This window comes from Apteryx rowi, unplaced genomic scaffold, assembly GCF_003343035.1.
Source record: "Apteryx rowi isolate R43461 unplaced genomic scaffold, aptRow1 scaffold_98, whole genome shotgun sequence".
NCBI classification, from domain to species: Eukaryota; Metazoa; Chordata; class Aves; order Apterygiformes; family Apterygidae; genus Apteryx; species Apteryx rowi.
The window spans coordinates 2,347,249-2,363,194 of record NW_020451293.1 but is presented as its reverse complement, the minus strand read 5'-3'; the positions used below and the strand labels follow the sequence as shown (position 1 = coordinate 2,363,194).

Genomic DNA, 15,946 nt, shown 5'->3' with positions numbered 1-15,946 from the left:
ACTCTGTCACATGCATATGGAAAGAGAAAGAGCGCTTGCTTGGCAGATCTTGCAGTCTAAATAATGCAAGATAAAACCACAGCAGATAACACACAGGGCACGAGTTGAAGGCAAGATTAGCAAAAGCACAATTTCGACATAAAACAATTTAGACATCTTGAACTACGTTTTCTTTCCACTGGAAAGGTTGAAATTACTAATGAGGGGAGAGGACTTTCCTTGGAGGCTTGCAGTGAGTTTGCAGATCTGGTCAGAGCAGAGCACTTCGCCCCAGCTGCTTCCATACCTCAGTCTGCTCAACCTGCAGAAGGGGAAAGTCTGTGCAGCAAACAAAAGGCAGCTTTGACGTCAAGACCCGGGACCGTTGCCCTGACACCGGGAGGTGGAGCGCAGAAAGGAATCTGCAGCTAATAGGCTCTGGACTGGAGTGCACTTTGGCAAAGGGACAGCTACTACTCCTTCTTTCCAGGAATAATATTGTTTATTTCTATCTCACTCTCTCTGGCTAAAGTTACCCTCCTCGGGTTTCACTTCACCTGTCCCTACCATAAAGTCTTCAGAGCCCAGGCAAAATCTAACCCACGGACTCCTTGTTCCCCAAACCCTCTTCATCTAAGAGCTACCCTGCTTTTTTTTTTTTTTTTTTTGCTTCATTTCTTTGCTTTGATGAATTTGTGACTGCAGCTTGCTCTCATTTAAGCTTTTCCTGGGACAATGTAATAAACAGATACACATATAGTTTGTTGTTTGTATGTGCCTGTGTGCATATGTGTAGCTGTTCAAGAGTGTATATTACATAGGTATATATGTATCATTCCTGTCTAGTAAGGAGGAATGGTGTGTGCCGTCACGTATATGTATGTATACAGAATTCCCTCTGCTAACAGCATATGGAGATTCCTGGTTTTCACAAAAGGCTCTGGCCTATAGACAAGAGTTTTGTTCTGGGCGGTTTCAAAATGTTGCAACGCAGTGCAGCAACAACCTGAAGTTCAGGGATTTGTTACATGATTTGGCTGGCGCTGGCTTTGTAAAAAGGCACTATTTTTATATCAGTTTCAGGTTGCCAGCCTTTCTTGGGCGAACTTTGCTAGCTGTTGAGTCAAGGACCAAACCTGCAGTAAACTGTTCCATGTTTTCGGTTTTATTCATGTTTCCTAGCTCTGCAGTTCAGGACCGGGAATATCTGTTTCCCAGGCAGTTACTCCGCATAGTATTTTTGAATGCTGTGCAGCCTTTGAAAACGTAGGAGCTGAATCCCAGCCTCGGAGCAGGTGGCGAAGGCAGCTCGTATGCAGCTGTGTTTGGCTGCATATGAACCAGGAGGAGATGAAGGGGAAGGCCCAAACTGATGCTCATTTGTTGCCTCTTTGATCTCCTTTGTTAGTCTATGGCACAGAGAGACGGAGCGAATATGCAGGCCCTCCTTGCAGGCTGATATTAATCCCTTATTGTGCGTATGCTCAGGTGAGACAATTTGGCTCTTCTGGTGCAGGGATTTCTCACATTTTCAGTGTGGGCCATGAAAAATGTCTGCTTAAAAAAATGTCTTCTGTATAACAGAAGAAATAACGGCCACCTTTTAGGAGTCCATAAAATAGTCAGCAAACTAAAAATATACTATGTTTAGTTTATTTTGATAGTTTATGTGAAGAGTTGCATTGAAGACTGCTTGATCTGCATCAGGGACTTGGTCAGAAATGGTTTTGTGAGGGAGGTTTTGTACACTCTTTGGTAGATTTTCAAAGTCTCCAACAGACGGTGCCAAGCTAGCTATGCTCTGGGGATGTCACATCTTCCTGCCCTTCAGCCTTATCCCCAGAGTCCAGAGTGAAACTTTGTATTACACTGGATGAACATCTCTCTCTTTTTTAAGTACACATATAGACTAGATTGATAGGAGTGTTATATCTGGCAAAGTAAGGGGATCTGGGCTCTGCTATGTATATGTTTAAAAGTCTAATTCCATCAGTTATTAATTTGTCTCTCTCCCACACGTTTTTGGAAATGTGATGAATGTTTCTTACAGTTCCTTCCTGAAGTTTTCTTGCTGTAGGAAATAACTAGTTCTCTCTTGTTTGGTTATTACAGATTGCTATTCTAACTTCTGTACAATCAAAGACCCAAGACCAGCTTTGGAGAGTTTTCCTGAGTAAATCAAATGTAAGTTTGTCTCCAGTTCCTGTGAGCTGGCATTCTGGATCATTTGTTCTTTAGGTTGTCTACAGGGAGCTACCTGTAAATAAGCATTCTCAACACACACATTCCCAATACTGCTACTCAGATGGCTGTAGATAGGGGCTTTTTCACCAGCTCTTATTTAACCCTTCTGACATTTAAGATCACAAAAGTCATTTTATCAGCCCATACAACATGAGTGAGAAGTACTGAAAACAGTAATATTTAGTAATAATAGTAAATAGTACTAAAATAGTAATAAATAGTAATATTGTAATCGATTTAGTGGACTTTCAGCTACAGTGTTCCCCAAACCTGTGTGAGCTACAAGATATTAATGGTTTAAGAGGTGACCTTATAGCTCTTTTTGGTTTCCATATTTTTTGAGTTAGATTCACCCCTTAAAATCTTGAATTTGTTTTTTCCATTCATGGTCAGTTACTCCAGATTCCCCYGGGTGAGATCTGAGTTGCTTTGCCATGTTGGGTGGCATTTTCTTCCTCCTCCTGCCCCAGAAAGTCCAGTGTTAAACTCATGGAGTTTATGCATGTCAAAAAAAGTTTAAACTGGGAGTTCAGCAGCTCCTCAAAATGGTAGATTTAAGAGGGATTGGATTTTTCTCCCTGATTCCTAATACAAGCCTGTTGCTCTTCTGACATGCACTTGAGGATCCACATGTTTCCAAGACTGGTTCAGAGCTATCTCCCCTTCTCCCTGTACACCCCTAATCTGAATTCTTCACTGTCTGTGTGTTGTAAGAGCTACTCTGTGTGTCATGCTACACAGAAGCCAGATCTGCAGAAGCAATAAAAAACCCCTTTTTTAAAAATGAGTTTCTTTTTACAATCTCCTGAGCCTGGCAGAATAGCGATTCTGCTCTTCTTCTCTCTGATTTCCTGGAAGAGCCTGGCTACTGCCTAAAGTGACCACAGGGAAGAGGAAAGGAGGGACTGTCATGCAAAAAAGCTGAAGGCAGATGGGTGCTAACTGAAGAGAATGAGTTCTTGTATTTAATTTAATTTCCCCAGCTTTCCTAAGAAAGGGAGGAGAATAAATGCAGCTCTCCAACACTGCGCTGTTCCAGCTGCCTTCTGCCTTTCCAGAGAGGCACTAGCTCAACATTTCCATGTTGTCTTACAGCATCCTCATAGAGCAACAAAGAAGATGCTCCACTCTGGACCTACAGTATCTTAACACAGTAGATTATACCTTGGTTTCTCACTCCTTTTTTTACTGCATTTTTTTTATGGGATATATTATATTGTTGCTTGGAGACTTTGTCACCCCCTCTAAACCACACTGTCAGGGCAGAAGGGACTGTCCAGATGTTTTGGCAGCAGAGGAAGGCAAGGTGGGGCACTTGGAGAYGCAAGACAGGGCTTGAAAGATGAACACATCTTTCTGTTGGGTGTTTCTGATAAACTGATTGACAGTGAAGTAATTAGCACTGGCACACTGTCCTCATTAAGTATTGATGCAATTCACTTGGCTCAGGCTTTCAAGGTTTTCTGCCCAAGCCTTTGTCCTAGAAAACCCACTGGTGAACTGTAGATGGTTGCAGTAGAGGGGAACTGGTATGAGAAATCCCGTTGCTGCCCAGCGTTAGTAGTTATAGTTGGGAGATGGAGACATGCAAATGGAGAATTTCGGAGTGTTGATCAAGGCAAACCCTTTGAGAAATGGCTTTGCATTTTATGCTAACTGAGCAGAAATACTTCCTGGTGATGTGTAGAATTAAGTCCTGAGAGGTGATCCTGTGACACAGTTGGTTTGCTGGAAAAATACAGCTGTGACCTTAGTGGTGGCTGAAAAAGTTAACTGAAAAAATGGCCTGCATCTGTTTGGGTAAACTTTTAGTTTGTTCCATGGTCAAACGTCAAACTCTGAAGAAGAAAACCCAGAAGAAATGCTAGAAGGAATGGAGAAAAGCAAAAAGGGGAAACATGCTTTTTGGTTGTTTTTTGGATTTTTTTAACTGGGCAGAGATATGAAGTTAGGAAAATGACTGACTTCATTTGCAGTGGCTGTTCATTTTAATTTAGAATGTGTTTATGCATTTATTTTGGGGCCCAAAGAGAACGGGCAAGGAATTTGGGGAAATAAAGATGGGGGAAGTCCCCTGTGAAAAACAGATGAGGTGGGAAGGGAATGTGTGATAAAAGAATTGAGAAGCTGAGGAAATCTGTGTAGTCTAGAAATGAATGAAAAGCTACTTTCTTAAAAAAAAGGAAAAAAGTGTGAATATAGGAAGTGAAAGGAAGAAAACAGCAATTGTAAAAAAGAAGAGAATGAGTGGAGTAAATTAATAAACCAGGGAAAAAGAAAGCAACAAAAGTGTGAATTAGTATGGTTTTTACATTTCGTTACGTATTTTATTGTATTCCCATGACACCAGCTAATGTCAGACAGGTTACTACTTTCTGTTCTTTACGTTGTGTGTAAATGTGCAGGAGCTTTTTTGAAAACTGATGGGTGTGCAGTGCAATTAGAGTCACTTTGACCTCAAAGAATAATAAACAGCGTCTTGCCATCCTTGGCAGTTCTCTGGAGCGCTGGTCAGCATGTGAGCAACTCCATCCCCTGCGCCTGGAGGAATTCTTCACTAGCTTTTCAGGAATTCAGGGGGTAGCTCTTAAAGCTGCTTGCAGACCTGCTCTTCTCTCCCTAAATGCTTGCTCTCTTATACTTACAGCATGCTGGGTATGGTGTAAGAGGTAGGTGTCGTACCCTGTAGCAGCAGCAAATGAGTTTAATCACCATCTTGAGAGAGAATTAGGTCTTATTTATAGTTCATGCAAGTAGGCCTAGATGGCGGCAGAAACTGTACGTCCAGAGTGAAGAAGAAAGGAAGGAATGTCTTGTTCAGACTGTTCTCCAAGAAAATATGCAGGCTCTGAGTGGAAGCTCTGCAGTCCGGTCCTATGCAAGATGAAGGCACAGTGCAATCAGAATTATGGAGAAGGAATTAAGGACAACCATTCCCCAGACTGAGCACGACTGTGCGTGCAAATTGGCAGCAGTGATAGTACACTCTGTATTAAGAATTCAGTACAGGAAGGAAGGGTTACATTTTTAGTTTGTGCATTTTGCGTCACCTGCGGGGAAGGGAGCCACATCTGTTTTGTATTCCTTTTATTTTGCTGCCAGGACTCAAAACTTCACTTTTTTGGCTAGCCAAATTGGAGCAAAGAGTGAGGATGAAAAATAGCTGGTTTTCTAAACAGAAAGAAAGAATGGTTCCTGGAGGGCTTCCTGCATCCTTCCTCTCTCATGTCAGTAAAACCATCTAACCTACCTTGCCTAAGTGAGAGCTAATTTAGCTGTAGTGTCTGTAACTTGTCATAGTTATGAAAGCTGGATGCAGACATCAGAGTTATGAAAGGAGACAGACTCAGGGCTATATCTCCCCTTTAAATGGTGGTGAACCCAAAGAGAGAGCTATCTACTAACCCAGAGGGGCAAAGATAACAGTAAATCTGAATTTCTACTATTTAGATAGTTGCTACATGCTCGTTATAAAAATTTTATATTTACATCTCATATGCCATACATTAGTATGCAATATGTAGGTTATTACTAGGCTCATCATAGTAGAGCTGAGGGTGCCCAGCTGCTGTCTTCTGCAAAAAATTATCCTTAAAGCTCTTGCCCAGCTCATTGATACTGCTCTCCTGCTACTCCAAAAGGGATTGTCTGCTTAGATAATTTTGATCCAGTCTGAGGAGGTTAAGAATATGTGTTAATCTTTTCACTTATCAGCACTCTGGGAGAGTTTAGGATCTGTTGTATTGTAGCCTTAGTTTTAGAGATGATTAGTCAAGGAAGCTAYTTGGAATTTAAGAGGAGCAGCTAAATTAGGAGGGAGTGAATATAATTCAGTATGTAGCTGAGATGAGGAAGAGCATCACCCTTCAGCCCCTGCCCAAGGCATTCAAAGGCTCAGGGAAACTGTTTGCAACTCATCACCTAGGGCAGTAGTTGTCAACACTTTCAACTTGAGTAACTCAAAACTTCCCATCAGAAAGTCCTTTTGACAGTAGACTTCCTCTACTTAGTCATCTTTCATGGATCTTAGCAGTAGTCCATGGAAACCCCCAGCTTCTGAGGACTGCAGGTTGAAAATCACYCATGTAAGACAGCTTGATGATGTCACAGGTGACGTCAATGTGTATTTTGTCCTGTCTTTTACTTCTTCCCTTTCTGTGTCAGGAAGGGGCTTGGACCTGCAGGAAGTAGGACTCTGGGTTCCAGTGCGGTTACTGTAGTCATTGTGTTGTTGGGTCAAAGCCAGCACAGGTTTGTTCGGAGACAGTGTTGGTGGGACTTCAGCAACAGCTCGTTGCTGCCTAGTGGGCATGTTCTGACCTCCAGAGATGTCTCAGGACTGTGGATTTTTGCCAGTCAATCTCCACTGGGTGGGGTGGGAGGGTTTACTTTGCAGTTGTTCCCCCTGGAAAAGTGAGAACTAGATGTGGGCCAGTGTCAGGCTCCCAGTCCTCTTGATTTCTGACCGTTTCTGTGGCCGCTGCAAACAGAGAAAGGAGAGTCACCAAATGGCAACAGAGTTCTAGGATGCGGAGGGAAGGACTGACTGCCTTTTGGACAGTGTGCATGCTCATGGCCTGTTCTTACAAACCACTGCACAGAGAGTGTAAGTACATGAAGTTCCAGCATGTTGAGGTTTCCAGATAAACTAAGCTGATATAAACCATGCCAGCGGGGTTTTTTTGGCTCCTGTGGAAAAGACAGTGTTGCACATGACTTGCTTACTGCTGCTTCTGCCAACCTATTTAAAGTAGTAGAGTAGCATATTAGCCCCAGGTATGTGATCCATAATAGACATGGTAACGAGCGTGACTGTAAAGGGTGTAGAATTCTTCTGCACAGAGCAGGGTGGATAAATCCCCATATCTGCCTGACTTGTCTGCGATCTATGGCTCAGTAGGATCAGCAGTGTGTCCTGGGAACATTGTAATGCTCTAGATCTTGATGTTTCCTTGGTTTTCCTCCTGCTTTGAATAAATCAAAAAGAAATAGAGGCTGTTGAGAGGGAGGCAGAGTGAGACTGAAAGCTTTCTCTCCCTAAAAAGCCCCCTTTCAATGTATTTAAACAACAGTAAATATTTTTCACTGCAACTGTTACACTTCATTTAAGACCACAAAGGTGAAAGTCCATAGCAATCTTTCCGTGCTACCCAAATATGCTTCTTTGACCCTATGAAAACCAAATAAACACAGTGTATTGTGACCTCAGGGAGAGGCCAGGAAAAATTCTGTAAATGGAACAAGACCATCACCTTCCATTGCAGGGCACATGATTGAAGGAGAAAAGTGTGCTGTCAAAGCAGGGAGACCTGTTCAGTTTATTTACTCTCTTTCAGCTGCTTATTTTTGTTCACTGCCTTCTGTGTTTTTCTGGCTGTTATTTTCCAATCAGGTGCTCTGAAGGCTAGCTTCTGAAAACCCTCAGCCAAATGCTGTGCTGGGGAAAAGCTGGATTTTGGGCCAAATTCTTTCTCCATCACCTTGGCACGGTTTTCTTGAAGCGAGATTGCATGTGATTAGCTAAGAAAAGAGTTTGGCCCCAGACGTGCCTGGCTCACACTGTAGACATCTATTCCCTAGATGTAAGTTTTATAGCTAGATGTGTGATGCGATGTACATGCAGCTTCTCAGAGTGGAGCTAGAAGCCAGGGTGGCTCCATTTGAAGGCTTGAGAAAGGTGTGATGTAGAAAGCTGTTTTATAAAATGAGCACCTGTCAGAAGCGTGATGACACAACTGCGCGAGCATGCAGCCTAAAGATCTAGCCGCTGTACCTTCCACTACGGGCACCTGGCAATGCAGCCCATTCCCAGTGTGGATTACCTGTGTAAGGCTCAGCTTGGTTTAAACCCCACAGTTTTGTGGTAGATTTCCCCCTTGGTGAGATTTGTTACCACTGATGTCTCCTGGTGTAACGCATGCTGATGCTTGGAAATTTGTTTCTGTTTGATGCCTAGGCATTGCTGCCACCTCTTGCAGAGTCATTTTCAAATTCGAGAGCTGCAGTTACAGAAAGCAAACTCCAAGGTATGCTAGGAGCTGGGAGGCAGAGCCAAGCCTGGAGAGATGGAGGGGAGGAGAAGAGGGAGCAGCTGATACCAGCTGACAGACCAGACAGGCTGCAGCTGGGCTCAAGCCCTGGGTTCATGCACTCGCCAACAGTTAAAAATAAGGTAGAAATAATGCTTCTGGGATTCACATAAAAGAGGAGAGGGGAATGTCTGGAGTGCTGAAGCGTATGTGCAATGTTGTCTCTTTCCTGTCATCCTTCCTCCTTTGCCCCTCCTCTGCCTCTCGTCTCCCCCTGGTTTCGCCAGCTCTGGGGTGAGCAAAGGCTTGGCTGTTCTAGGAAGAGCTCAAGCTGGGTCAGCAGCCGCCAGTTCTGAGAATCACGGCCCTGGGCCCCAGGAGAAACTTCGGGGAAGTCTCTCTGCCATTCCAAGGATGGCAAAAGAGCTCGTCCAGTGACCTGGGGCTCCCCAGCGGCAAGGGGTAAAAGTTTGGAGGARTGCCACGGTCCTGGGAAGATTACCAGAGACAGAAGGGCCTGAAGATTTATGCCACACTCAGGACTGTACTACAGTAAGTTGTTTGGCTTCTTAGGGGAGAGAGGTGGAATTTGCTACACAGGAGATAACAGTAGTGACCACAGGAAATTAATAAAGGGATATGGAGTTAAAAGGTCAAAACTTCCTGCCATCAGTCATAATCTCCTTGGGAGGAGTTGGAGAGAGTGCCGGAACCTCAGACAAAGAGTTTTCTAGACCCTGAAACCTCCCATAACCTCATGACCTCAAATAAAAGAAGTAAGAGGAAGCAAGCTGAGGTTCAGCATGGCATGTGCTGCTGTCCCACACTATCTGCTTCCTGGTTGGTCCTGTTAATTGTTTGCCTGTTCCAGGTTCAGATCTACTGCACGTTCCCTCCTTTCAGAGCAGGAAATGATAGGAAATTTTCTCCCAAGCCCTACAAAGCTACTAAGGAAAATGCTCAGCGTGACACTGACAAATTAATGTTATTTTTGCTGCCCATTTCCAAGATAAAATTATTTCACATGCTGTTGGCAGCGTGGGAGGAGTGAATTTCTCACAGTGCTGGACTGTTTTAATACATCTTCTACATGCAGTTACTGAGTTGCTGTGGGTTGGCTTCATACTAGCAGAGATTTGAGAGAAGGAAATCTTGAAATTTGATACTGGCTTCCAAGATACTTTTATAAGTTACTGTAGCAACGTTACAGGCTTCTTCAGATAGTGCCTGCTTTTTCTATTTTGTGTGTTACAAGCTTGGAAAGGCCAGTTTCCCAGAAGAGGTGTTACAACCCCACTGCAAGTTGTTCAAAGAGGAGATGGGGATTGCTGGGTCACACTTTCTGGCCTCATCCTATGCCAGCCTAAACTGCTCCCTTAGGTCTTGACAACATCAGAGCCATGAATTTTATTGGGATGTTACCATTCCGCACATTATTTCAAGTCTAGTCGCTCTTTGAAAAGATGAAAAGTTCTATGAGCTTTGTCCAAACTGTGACCCTGAGTTTTGCTGCTGTCTTTTGATTTGAGCTGTTATTTACAACCCTGGTGTGCTGTGCTCCAGCTCACGAGAGAGCTGTGTTGTGGCGTTGTTTCTTTAATGTTATTTTTCCCTGGACATAGTAGCAGAATGTTTTTTTGCTCTTACATTAGTGACCTTCTAGGTATCAGTCAACCCCCAAAAYCTCTTTCCTCCTATACTTTTATTGTGATTCTGCTTCTAGTGTTTGATCAAACTTTCTGATACTGCTTTTGTACCTTCTCCCTCTTATAACTTGATGTACTCTGTGAAGAAATGGTGCAGACCCCTGCCATGCAGGGTTACTTGAGAGGTAGGCAGCATGGGGTTGTGTGCCTGGTAGCCAAACCAGAACGTGGGAATCTGCTGGTGCTGCATGCAAGAGTGGTTCTGCAGCTGCTCCAAAAGGATCCTTCCTGCCCATGGAGTGGAAGAGATCCTTCATGTTTCTACTCACTTGGAGGTATCAAAAATCCTGAATTTGAGCCTGCCAGTGTGCGCTTTCCTTCAGCCTGCCTCCCCACATGTGCTATTTCCTCCCTGTTGTGCTTATATACCACAAGGATGAATGCTYAATAGAGACTTCTTGCCGCAGCTTCTTTATGTTCTCCTGGATCTTTGCTGCTGCATAGTTGGTGCATGCACTGATGAAAATAAGAGCATCTCTGTGATGCACGCTCCTAATGGACGTCTTTCAAAGATTGTCTGTAGACTGTGCAGTTGTTGATGAGTTGTCGCCAGATAAAGTAGTTAAAGGAGGAAGGCATCAGGCTGTCTGCCATCATAGAGGATGAGCGAGAGATAGATAGGATATTCTCAGAGACCCTACAGCTTCAAGAGCCCCAACCCCCAAAGGCAGTGGAGACACAGGCAGAGTCTGTGTCTTGCAGGACTGTAAGTGAAGAAGTCCGAAGAAGGTGAAGGCTGGAAGCTGGTGACTYCTCATACCAGGAGGAAGGCTCCTGCTCCTCTTGAAGGCTTGCAGCTAATGAACAGGTTCTTTGCCCTCAAAGCTGAGGAGGAGCTGGGCATGCTTTCAAGTGACACATCTGGGTCAACGGGYCCTGGGTAGGTGAGGGGAGAGCAGGGAATGTTGTCTACCTTGACTTGAGTAAGGCTTTTGACAGTGTCTCCCGTAACATCCTCATAGGAAGCTGAGGAAGTGCAAGCTAGTTGAGCAGACAGTGAGGTGGATTGAGAACTGGCTGAATGGCAGAGCTCAGAAGGTTGTGATCAGTGGTGCAAAGTCTAGCTGGAGGTGTATAGCTGGCAGTGTCCCCCAGGGATCAATACTGGGTCCAATTCTGTCCAACTTCTTCATCAATGACCTGGATGAAGGGACAGAGTGCACCCTCAGCAAGYTTGCTGATGATACAGAAGTGGGAGGAGTGGCTGATACACCAGAGGACTGTGTTGCCATTCAGAGGGACCTCGTCAGGCTGGAGAAATGGGCAGAGAGGAACCTCATGAAGTTCAACAAAGGGAAGTGCAGGGTCCTGCCCCTGGGAGGAATAACCCCATGCACCAGTACAGGCTGGGGGTTGACTTGCTAGAAAGCAGCTGTGCGGAAGAGAGCTTGGGAGTCCTGGTGGCAACAAGCTGACCATGAGCCAGCAATGTGCCCTTGTGGCCAAGAAGGCCAACGGTCTCCTGGGGTGCATTAGGAAGAGTGTTGCCAGCAGGTCGAGGGAGGTGATCCTTCTCCTCTACTCAGCCTTGGTGAGGCTGCATCTGGGATGCTGGGTCCAGTTCTGGGTACCCCAATACAAGAGAGACATGGAGCTATTGGAGTGAGTCCAGCAAAAGGCTCCTAAAATGATTAAGAGACTGGAGCATCTCTCATATGAGGAAAGGCTGAGAGAGCTGGGCCTGTTCAGCCTGGAGAAGAGAAGACAGAAGGGGGGAATGTCATCAGTGTGTATAAATATCTGAAGGGGGGTGTAAAGAGGACAGGGCCAGACTCTTTTCAGTGATGTCCAGTGATAGGACGAGAGGCAATGGGCACAAACACAGTATGGTCCGTCTGAACATGAGGAAAAACTTTACTGTGAGGGTAACAGAGCACTGGCACGGGTTGCTCAGAGAGGTTGTGGAGTCTCCATCCTTGGAGATATTCAAAAGCCATCTGGACAGGGTCCTGGGCAGTGTGCTCTAGGTGACCCTGCTTAAGCAGGGGGGTTGGACTAGATGATCTCCAGAGGTCCCCTCCAACCTCAACCATTCTGTGATTCTGTGTTCATCTAGGCTCTTCCTTTCTCCTAACAAGTTCAGTTCCTTTTTAGTTATCCTTCTGTGGTTAGCCTCAGCAGACTGGGGGAGCAGTGTATTAAGGTTGTATACAAGTTCCCTATTTTAAGGGAGTTGTTTCCTGACCCCTTATGGTGTCTTCACTGTGCCTGAATGTAGCTAGAACAGCATAAGTAGCTTTTCCATTCTTGCCTCCATTTTTCCCTCCTTTTCCGTATGTTCTCCTTCTGCATGCAGGCACATTTTTAAAATAACACAGGACTCCTTCTTTGTGTTGTGACCTGTTGTTTTCCTGCRGCAAAGAGACAGGGTGCAGCTGAGGGAAGCCAAGAAATTCTATACTGATTAGAAGAAAAAAAATCTATTGTTTCTCTCTCTTTCCATTGTTGTCACTGGTATAAATAGATGCACGTGTCACTAATCTTTGTTATATGCAACGTTAGCAGCTATTGCTTACATGGGTGGAACCCACAGGCATTTCAGATGTTACTTACTGCCAAGATATAGGTTTTTTTAAAAAGAAATGCTTCTTGCTGCCATTGCAGATTAGTAGTAGAGTAGTGGAGAGATCACAACAAACAAGATCTGCTTGTTTTTCTTATGGGAAATGGATGTCCTAAATGGGAAGAATTCTACCTCTCCCAGCCCCCCCTCCCAAAACACATGCATGTATTGCTATAATACTTCCTTTGTCCTGTCAAAGAAAGCCCCTCTCTTGCAGACATTACATGTACTTATTTCCTGCCTGAGCAAGTTTCTGCGCAAGCTATGAGCAATGCCTGGGATTGAGAAACTGAGCATGGCTGCATCCTCTGCGAGTTGGACTTCGGCTAACTAAATTATGCCACACACTGTTTTGGCTACTGGAGTAAAGCAGCTTTTGCCCTTCCTCCCACTGGGTGTTCTCTGTGCCACATTGGCATGCCAAGCGTTGCAGTGTAAAGTCTTTCCTGCTGTGCTTTATAGAACCTGCAAACTGATGGCAATGGTGAGCACAGCAGGGAACTGGGAGCAGCTGGAGAGACATGGAAATATCTGTAGCATAATGCTTGAAAATTGTCTCTGTGGTGACCTGAGAAAGGTTCATTTTCCTAGGATTCCCCGTTGGTTAAGTCATAGGAAACGTCTCTCCAATCTGAAAGCTGAAGCCCACACAGTGCAGCATGGTGCTGCTGCGTGGAGCCTTTGCACCTTGGGAGTCCGCTATGGTGAGAACATCTGCACCAGGCTGTGCTTCTCTCTTCCTTCATCTGCCTGGGAAGAGCAGCCACATCTGCTCCCAGCCACAACCTGGGAGTTGACCATTTGTGGTGTTTCCTGCTCAGAAATATTAGGAATTCAGTAACACTTTTTCTGACTGCAACTGCTAGTGGAATTTAAATAGAACTCATTAATCCAGGAGTTACACCAGCCTGTGTGGGAAGTTACTCCCATAAGTAGGAGATATCAAGGAGACACTGAAGAAGATCTCTCAACCCATTGCTCTTTTTAGTTAATGGTTTAGTTAATTGTTCTTAGTTAATGGTTGTCTTCCTTTCAGGTTGTCCTTCTCCTTGTGCAGGATTGGAGATTGTTTGCTCATATGGGAGAGAAATGTGCACTTATAGTGAAAGAGCCCAAGATATTTATTGTTTAAAATAAATAAATAAATAAAGTGAAGAAAAGTGCTTGCATCCTGCCCAGCTTACGCTGTTGGATAACCCCTTTCACTTCCCTAAATTCCCTGTGAATACTTCCTCACTTCCAGTCCTGAACTGTAGTTTAGAAGTGTTGCCTGGTAATGAATGCCTGCCTTTGTTTTGTATGGTAGAGAGGTATGAAGTAATTCCTATATATCCTTCAGGGACTTGTTCTTCAGTATGTGGAATAAGGGTAAATTCTAGCCATGRTAAAATTACACCAGCGCTGAATTTGGCACACCTTCATATAAAGTCTTCAGAAAACATCAGCTGAAAATTCTGTAGAAGGCCAGTTGCTATAAATAACTGTGGTATGTCTCTGTATTTCTGTTTATATTGCCATTGGAGTGAGAGCTATGGTGTATATGAGCTTTCAAAGCTTGTTTCCCATCTCCTCCGTCTTTACACACCTGGGATCTACCTTTTCTCTTGTCAAAGTCCAGAAACATGTTCGTGCACCGCAGCAAGCCATGTTGCAGAGATACTCAGGCTAGAGCTGGTCTGCGCTTCTGGGGCATGGCCACAGCAAGATCGGCTTGGGTGCCCATAGCCATACAGCTCTCCATGGGACCCCGGGCTCCCAAACTGGTGAGGACTCAGCCAGGCCTGCTGCCTGCTCAGTACCTTGCTGTTCAGCCACGTGTGTGCTCCCTTCTTGACGTATCATCATGCTCCCACCTCCTTGCCCTTCTCAATGGGCTTGCACCTATTTGGTGTTCTTCTTGGTCTGTTTTCCCCTATAAAGTCAGAATATAAGGTTGGGGAGGAAGCCTCCCAAGCATGTGCTTTCTTGTCAGGCAAAGCACTGAGGGATGGGTTTTGCTGTGCTGTTTATGCCCTGTGGGAGTAGGAGCTAAGGTGATCTGAGTCACCCTTGCCTCCTCCGAGTCCCAGGAGCTGGCCCAGCTCCCACAACCCAGCTCTAGCCACAAGGGGCTGACTGAGCTACTGCAATCTCCCTGGACACATCCAGGTATCTCTGTGGGGCCATGCACTGCCTTGCCCCGCAGCCAAACTTGCGGTGGGATCCTTGAAAGGCATCCTGAGAGCAACGCTTYGCAGCACCATGAGGGAGCCTCCTGTCTGGCAAAGCCGGAGGCTGCAGCATGTCTGTAGTCTTCTCTGCCTTTTTGCTCTTTATAAAGACTATAGATGGGATTGAAGGGATCATCTGGTATATCCTGATGGCCTCCCCTTGTGCTTTTTAGGTAACCAGAGTATAACTCTGTACACTGCAGTGCTCTGTGTCCTCATAATGCTGTTGATTAATTCCAGAATTTCAGTGCAGCTGGAGGATAGGTTGCTTTACATAATCGTGGCTAATGGGCTTGCATAGTGAGCAGCAGTTCCTGTCACGTGGTGAATTCTTTGAGTCACACAGAAAAGTGTAAGTAAAATTCCCCTATTACCACTTTTCTAGGTGTTCATCCCCAACCTTAGACACCCCTGTGACAAGGTGTGAGGTACAGGCCGAGCATTGGTCTTGATATCCTTTCCAGACACCAGAGAAAGTCCATCATCAACTTTGTCTGGTTCTCTGAACAACGTTTCCAGCAGACCTTGTGGTTAGCATCTTGTCCTCTGGGTTTTCTGTTTCACAGAATTTGCCTGTAGAGCAAAGGGATTTTTTTTTCTCTCTCTCTCTTTTTTTTTTTTTTTTGTTTTTTTTTAATAAAGCACGTTCAATTAGCTGCCTTGGAAAAACCTCCCTCGGCCTGCTGATTGGGTGTCTGGCAGAGAAGGGACTGCTGTCAGCATGTCTGAGTTCCTGGAAGAGCTGAAGTGCAACGAAAATGACCCCAGGGAGCAATGGGCTTTCTGCAGAAACCCGACAGTCTGGGAGAGGGCTGGCTGAGAGGAGGTGGTTTTAATCGCTCAGTTAGTTTTCTTTCTGACAGCGAAATGGAGGGAATGAGAGTGCCACAGAAGCGTGGGAGTGGGGCGCCCCACAGGTGCCATCAGCATCATTTCTGGGGACCCAAAAACTCTGCAGATGACGTCTGCTGCATGTCCTATCTTATCCACACTATAGATTCTTACTTCTAGATCTTATTCCTGTTTGTGTGATGCTTTCCTTTGCCTGTCACTGTTTGACTTGCACTGTACTTCACTGCCCTCTCTGCTCTTAAAGAAACAGATCTTGAAATGCAAATATCATAGTTCCAATTTGGTCTTTTCCTTGACTCGTACTTCTGGATWGTTCTGCTGACAGGGCCACTTACCATCTTTTTTGGATCCTTGTCATCCCAC

At 44.9% G+C, this 15,946-nt stretch overlaps 2 protein-coding genes across 2 annotated transcripts in view; both read left to right on the top strand.

Moving 5' to 3' along the window:
* The window catches only part of MAPKAPK3 (mitogen-activated protein kinase-activated protein kinase 3), a 131,625-nt gene that overhangs the window by 38,576 nt on the left and 77,103 nt on the right, over positions 1-15,946 (top strand). Inside the window, exon 5 of the mRNA XM_026055077.1 lies at positions 2,092-2,163. The gene's annotated coding sequence lies outside the window, so the exon portion shown is untranslated. The remainder of the gene's footprint in view (positions 1-2,091; positions 2,164-15,946) is intronic.
* HEMK1 (HemK methyltransferase family member 1) overlaps positions 1-15,946 on the top strand; it is a 105,499-nt gene that overhangs the window by 70,547 nt on the left and 19,006 nt on the right. The window contains exon 12 of the transcript XR_003251799.1: positions 2,092-2,163. The gene's annotated coding sequence lies outside the window, so the exon portion shown is untranslated. The remainder of the gene's footprint in view (positions 1-2,091; positions 2,164-15,946) is intronic.